General features: G+C 50.9%; 1 long non-coding RNA gene across 1 annotated transcript; it reads right to left on the reverse strand.

The window, feature by feature from the left end:
* Positions 1 to 1,150: 1,150 nt before the first annotated feature.
* Positions 1,151 to 2,248, reverse strand: LOC108502476. The gene is made up of 2 exons (XR_001876496.1): positions 2,136 to 2,248; positions 1,151 to 1,193 (listed from the first exon to the last, which is right to left on the reverse strand). It is a non-coding gene; the product is annotated as an uncharacterized LOC108502476 (long non-coding RNA).
* Between the last annotated feature and the right edge of the window lie 5,054 nt (positions 2,249 to 7,302).

Raw genomic sequence — 7,302 nt, forward strand, 5'->3', positions numbered from 1 at the left:
GGCAGAGCTGTCCTGGAAGGGTGGCACCCATCCTGTCCCCACACCCCCCTCCTTCACCCCCTCTGCCTGCTCAGCATTTCACTCCTCACAGCTCAGTCGCCTTTAAAACAACACTTTTCTTCTCATGCTTCCAGAGACATTGGAGCACTTGAAGTGCCATTATTGCTGCTCTCAAGAGTTGCAGGTTTGTGTACAACGAAGGGAATCGATACCAGCGCCACAGCAGGTGACGACCCCTCTATAGCTTTAGAAATTTTACATCCTTCTCCCTCCTCTGCTTTTCATTATGTCTAATTACCTGATCTATAGCTCCAAACAGGAATCAATGGGGCTGTATTGCAACAAATTATTGTGAGTTCTCTTTAAAAAAAAAAAGGTTCAGAAAGTGCTATTGAATATGACACTTCCAATTCTATAAAGCAGATGAGTTTCCATTGGGGCTGGAGAGCTGGGAGCCAGTTGGGTACCAAGGGCTCAGGGCCATATTCTGCTAAAGGTACAATCTGTTGCTTTTCCACAGACTTTAGGACTTTCCCCCTACTTTCCTGGAGAGGGTCTGTGTCCTTAGCACTCTACCCTGACCCTGCTCTCCGCGGGGTTCCATCCCTGTGGTGGTCCTGCCTTCATCTCAGGGGTAGCATTTTAATTAAGAAAATTCCACTATTTTGGTTTTTCTATCAGACTGTCTTTGCCCCTTTCCACGGTCTCTCTCTGGTTTTCAGTTGTGCTTGAAGATCTGACACTGCTGGAACTCAGCTGAAGGGAAAAATCGGGAATGTGGGCCCCCTTTAATCACCCGGCTACTGTAGCAAGGGGGGACAGACACCAACGGAGAAAAACAATCACAAAAATAACTGTGCTTTTAATGTTTTCATGGAAATGTATGGAAAGGAAGTGTGATGCACAGGCACGCTACCTCATTTGGGATGCACAAGGCACACCATGCTGAGCTGCTAATGAGATAGCAATTTGGAGGTTTGGGAAGTACTGGCTATGCTTCATGCCCACAAGAATCAATGAAAACTGATGAGGGAAGGTTTACAAAATTCAGTGCAAGAATTGCAGGAGCTGCTGTGCCTGGATGAAGTGACAGAGCCGGGAGCAGAAGCTCGATTCCTCATATAACCTCTGGATCAGCTCAGCTTTTTTCCTAAAGGTGCAGCAAGAAGCCACGTCTGCTTTCCATTTCAGAGCTGGAATTTCATAAATATTTTAATTTGCCAAGTGCCTGCTATTTAATGTTTGCATACCAAGGAAATGTGAGCGAATAACTCCTTGCATGAGGCTCTTGGAAAGCAAATTTGGGCCCCTTTGATTGCCTGTCCCACCGTGGAGCGAAGGGGGTGTTATCAGCCATGTCCTGTCTGTTGTCAGCAAGCAGCACTTGGGGATTATTTGTATTTAAAAAAAACCAACCCCAGCACTGAGCTGAGTACCTCTGAAGACAGAAAGTTTCGCTTTTGGCTATTAAAGGAGCAGAATAAAATAAATCACTTATGCTGAATAAATCATTGATTCTGAGTTCCACGCGAGTGCTCCACCGCGCTGGCTCCCGGCTGAGACAAGTGGGACACGTTTGTGTGACTCTACTGTTGAATTTGCAGCCTGAATCTGTCCCAAGGGCTTCCCAAAAATAACTGTGTTGAATAACTGGGTTGAAAAACGAAGATAGGCAGGGACCAAACCCACAGCACAGAGCACTGCAGGCTCTGCCACTTATCTCTGTGCTGCAGTGAAGGTGGAATTGCCAGCGATGCTGTGAGGGCAGAACCACAGAACCCTTTGGGTTGGAAAAGCCCTCCCAGCCCATGGATCCCCCCTGTGCCCGATGCCCACCTTGTCCCCCAGCCCAGAGCACTGAGTGCCACGGCCAGGCCTTCCTGGGACACCTCCAGGGCTGGGCACTCCAAACCTCCCTGGGCAGCCCCTGCCAAGGCCTCACCACCCTTTCCAGGAGGAAATTCCTCCTCCTGTCCCACCTGAGCCTCCCCTGGCACAGCTGGAGGCCGTTCCCTCTCCTCCTGTCCCTTGTTCCCTGGGAGCAGAGCCCGACCCCCCCCGGCTCCCCCCTCCTGTCAGGGGGTTGCAGAGCCAGAAGGTCCCCCCTGAGCCTCCTTTTCTCCGGGTTGAACAACCTGAAATGTGGGTGAACCTTTTGCCACATGAGCCCCTGTGGATGGAGCCTCCTCTGCCTTGTGCCCCTCCAGGAGGGTGTCCAGTACCCCTGGATCTCTGCCCTCCATGGTGCTGTTTGGGGACAAGAGCCCTCAGAGGGGCAGGTCAGTGGTCTGCAGTGACCCAGTGCCCTGGCTGTGCTGGTGTCACAGTGCTTGCTGTGAGACAGCCTGTGATGGGACAGATAATCTGCTTTTATTCCAGCCCTGGCTCAAGGAACACACACACAAACCTGAGGGCCTTGTGGGCTCGGGATTGATGGTGCAGCCTCACAAACGGAGGCTGGCTCTGGCAAGAGGGAGCAAAAAGCTGCTGGCAAAGAGGTATTAACTTCACTATGCTGCATTTTATGAGGCAACAAAGAGTGTCTTGGTTCTGTGCCTTGAAAGTAAATAGAACAATATTTCAGGGCTCCTTATTCAGTTGTCCAAATGCACATAACCGATTTTTGCAGATAGGGATTTATGTTCTCTTGTCAGCATCTAATAAAGTAGAGCAATTGAACCTGCCATTTATTTCAGTGCTGTTGCCTTTGGTTCAGTATCCTTGTGTACACTGTGTGCTGCCTGCCTCGGGTCCCTCCAGGGACCGGGGAGCACAGGGGATCCTCTGGAACGTGTGTGTGTCCCTGCTGCTGGAGTTCTGGGTGTTTTGGAGAGGAGTTTGGAGAAGGGTCTGGAAAGTCAGTCATGATGGGAGCAGCTGAGGGAGCTGAGGGGGCTCAGCCTGGAGAAAAGGAGGCTTAGGGGGGACCTTCTGGCTCTGCAACCCCCTGACAGACGTTTGCAGCACAGTCCAGCAGCCCCTCACCACAACACATCCTTAGTTCAGAGGGGGCCTACGAGAAGGCTGGAGAGGGGCTTTCTGCAAGAGTCTGGAGTGACAGGACATAGGGAATGGCTTCCCAGGCAGAGGGCAGGGTTATCTGGGATATTGGGAAGGAATTACTGGCTGGAAGGGTGGGGAGGCCCTGGCACAGGTTGCCCAGAGAAGCTGTGGCTGCCCCTGGATCCCTGGAAGTGTCCAAGGCCAGGTTGGAGCAACCTGGGCTGGTGGAAGGTGTCCCTGCCCATGGCAGGGGTGGCACTGGATGGGCCTTAAGGTCCCTCCCCACCCAAGCCAGCGTGGGACTGTCTGGTTCAGGGCTCTCACGTTCGTGGCCCTGCTCTTGGAGCAGCACACGCCGGGTCCTTCAGCAGCAGATGAGAAGCACTGAGTGAGCAGGGTCTAACTCTGCAACCCACACCAACCTCTTCCCGTGTGAGGATGAAGAGGATGATCAGGCCCAGCTGGGATGCTCAGTGCTGCCATGCAGGGCATGTGCACACGTGGGTGGGTGACCTTTCAGAGCCCCCCTGCTCGACCGTGCACGGGGCAGGGGTTGGCTGTGTGAGGAGGGGGTTCAGTGAGCAGAGCCCAGCTCTCCCCAGGCTGCTGACCATGTCCTCTCTGCTCACCCAGGCTCTGGAGAGCCACGGGCACCGTGGGGACACCAGGGACGTGGGCACTGCCACGGCAGCGTGTGGGGTCCACCCATGGGACGAGAGCAGGCACAGGCAAGCTGGGGGCCAGAACAGCATTCCCATTGCTCTGCCAGCATAACTCAGGGAGAAAAGAGGTTTCTGTGCTTCAGTGGCAGTTTTTAAAGATTTTTTTTCATGTTTTATTCAGCTTGAATTTGTATTTCAGCTGTGAGTTCCTGGAGAGGAACTACAAATCGATCCGGACGAGCCCTGGCTGGTTCATCCTGCAGCTGTCTGAGGAAGGAACTGCTCTGCAGAGACAGAGCACACAGAGCCAGCGAGGGGCTGATGGAAACCCCCGGGGGCTTTGCTGTTGGAGGCTGCATTTGGGTCACTCTGCTCTCCTCTGCTGTTCCTGGCTCTGCACTGATCTCTGTGGCTCCACACCAAAGAGCACCGAGGGTGACGCTCCGGAGCTTTTACCACTGCCAATAAAAGATGTGTTGGTGGGAAAGGGACTGTTGCACTCAGGTTTGGGAAGAAAAATTCTAGGAATTATTTTTCTCTGGATGTTTTCCTGAAGTTTCAAAGGAACTGAGGGATGTGAGTTGACATGACAATTTTCCTGAAACACTGCAATTTTTTATGTGACGCATTTTTCAGAAAATGCACATTTTTCATACTTCCAATATCTTCTCACCCAAACTTCCTGACAGAAACGTTTTGGGCTTGCATCTCTGAGGTGGCAAAAAGAAAGCAGTGTTGAAATATTGAACCTTTTCCCTATGCACATGTTTATTTATGTGCTTGACACGAAGTAGCTTGACAAAAATCGTGTCGCTGGTTCCAATTGAAATGCACATCCCAAGTGTTCCTGCTTTCCATTAACACCTGGGAGAGGGGAAGGCTGAAATGTTGATTCTGGTGGTTTATTTCCTAGAGGATGGGTTTGAAACACAAATAAAGAGAAAAAAAAATGAACATACCACTGGTTTTGAATAGCAGCTGCTACAAAATCCAGGGTTAAAATGTCCTTGGGAACCCTCTGCTTGCCCGTCGGTATTCTCCAAGGAAGAGGAAAGGATGACAAGGCTTAGCACCCTTGTCTGCAAACTGAAGCCCACAAAGGAACTCCATATTTCCTACATTTTAACTGTTCCAGTAGAATGAAGCCCTGAAATCTCTTTTCTGTTGGTTTTGGATGTGCTATGAATGAACTTGCCCGCTGGAGGAGAACGTGGGGCTTGGTGTTTGTACGAACACAGAGAGATTCTCCTGTGTGCAAAACCACCCAAAGTGAAACCAACTGCATCCTTCACAGCAGGAGGATTCCCGGGAATGCTGGCAGGCTCCTGCAGCAAGGGTGTACAGGGTAGAACCTCAGCTCATCTCGCCAAGGGCCACGCTGATCCTCCTCTTGCCGCTCACAAAAGAGAGCAGGGAAACACAGGGCTCCAAAAGAGCCAACAAAAGTGAAAAGAGGCATTTATTGTGATCATCTGGTGCTATTAAATATATAGATTTATTTTCTGTTTTTAAAATCACAGCTTATTTTTAACAATGGTAACACACACTGTGTTAAAGGTTATGTTGATATTTAGGACTCTTAACATGAAAGAGAACACTGCACTGAAAACAAATGTGCCAAGGGTAGGATTTTTCCATGGAAAGCTATACATAGCTTGTAAAATCAACCAGTTTTAGCCTAAATTCTCGTAAGTGAATTTACAGTCTGGGCAGAGGCCCTTGGGTGCATCCTCAGCTCAAGCAGTGCTGGTACTGCTGCAGAGCGTGGCTCTGAGGGGTGACAAACACCCAGTTCCCAGGCAGGCACATCTGAACTTTGCCTGTGGCTCGGGATTTTCCTCCCAGCTGTCCTTTTTGCTCCAATAGTTCTGTCCTTCTCCTCATAACTATTCCTGATGTGTTCACAGCTGTCAATCCTGTCCTCAGTTCAATCATTTTTTGCTGTGCTAAACAAGTCAGAAACTTTTTACCGTCCCTTGTAGAGTACTCCATCCATTCTCCTTGTCAGCTTGTACCCAGAGGACAGCAGTTCCCCACCCTCCCAGCCAAGAATTCCTTCCCAATATCCCACCTAACCCTGCCCTCTGGCAGTGGGAAGCCATTCCCCTTGTCCTGTCCTCCCACCCCTTGTCCCAGGTCCCTCTCCAGCTCTCCTGGAGCCCCTTTAGGACCTGGAAGGTGCTCCAAGGTCTCCCCAGAGTGTTCTCTTCTCCTTCAATTTTGAATTAGACAACTAACTTTGAACTGGCTACAATACAATAAGACTAATTTTCCCTCCTCTCCCCACAATTCCAGTGAATCCTGCAGCTGCCCTGGCAGGTCCCCTGGCACAGCCCCAGCTGGTGCCAGTCTGTGCTGTTGGAGCTCTGCTGGCTCATGGGCAGCTCACCCTGTCACACACTGCAGAGCTGCCTTTCCTCAGCGAGTCTTGCATTGCCAAATAAATGTGGCATTAAAATGAAGATTTCTGTGGGCTGCACACCGGCATTGTTTTCAGTCAAAACTTCTTCACAATATTGGTTGTGTCTTGAAAGTAATTAATTTGGCAGGAAGTTGAAAAGAGAAGAAGCTGAGAGATTTGAAGGCTGGTTTCCAGTCCTCATTCCTCTGCCTTTATCTCTCAAGGAAACACTGCACACAGGTGTCAAACGAGAAGGCTGCTCATAATTACACTCCTTAAACACTTAATAACATTTTCTTAAATTAATATATTCCCCATCTGTGTAGCATTTAAGACATTCAGCTCATAATATTGCCTAGTTTATCAGTGTCAAATGACACATCCTCGATCCATTGGAGAATATTATCAACAGATAGAGGCTTAACGTGTGTTATTGCTCATTCAGCTAATGAGTGTGATTGGAGCTGGGGCTGTAATTAATAACAGAACTCAAACACCAACTGCAGTGGGGACCCAACTTTGCCTTCTGCAGAAAAGCTGTGCTGATACAAAAGAACCCACCCCCCACACCACACTGGGGCTGAGGGATGTGCTGCAGGATGGCTCTGCCCCAGCACGGCCACGGGCACAGCCCCTGCTCCTGGTAAAGGCAGGAGGAATCCCAGAATCACAGGACCCTTTAGGTTGGAAAAGATTGCCAAGATCAGGGTCCCCCCTCTGCCCAGTGCCCACCTTGTCCCCAGCCCAGAGCACTGAGTGCCACGGCCAGGCCTTCCTGGGACACCTCCGGAGGTGGGCACTCCAAACCTCCCTGGGCAGCCCCTGCCAATGCTTTTCCATGAGGAAATTCTTCCTGAGACTTCCTTGCAGATTCAGAGGATCTGAAGCAATTGAAGATTCAATTCAGAGGCAGTTGAAGATTTTTCATTACATGTTCTGGGGGAAGATGGGGAAAGGGAGTCAGTGGTGCCAAGGGGTTGGGACAGAGCAGGTTCCACACCGGGATGAGCTGGTGGATGCTGTTCCTGCCCTGCCATGGGGTGGCTCTGGTGCCCAGGCTGGGATGGACACTCGTGGGGGGGTAGGATGGAGAGTGGGGCAGCCCAGCAGCCTCCAGGTACCCGAGAGGAGCTGCTGCCCAGTGCTCCTGGTAAGTGCCTGGCTGGGCCACAGCTGGTCCTGAGCAGTGCCAGGGACCGGCAGGAGAAGGGGCTGTGCCACCTCTGCCTGGCAGAA

Source organism: Lepidothrix coronata, unplaced genomic scaffold, assembly GCF_001604755.1.
Source record: "Lepidothrix coronata isolate B3197 unplaced genomic scaffold, Lepidothrix_coronata-1.0 Scaffold119, whole genome shotgun sequence".
NCBI classification, from domain to species: domain Eukaryota; kingdom Metazoa; phylum Chordata; class Aves; order Passeriformes; family Pipridae; genus Lepidothrix; species Lepidothrix coronata.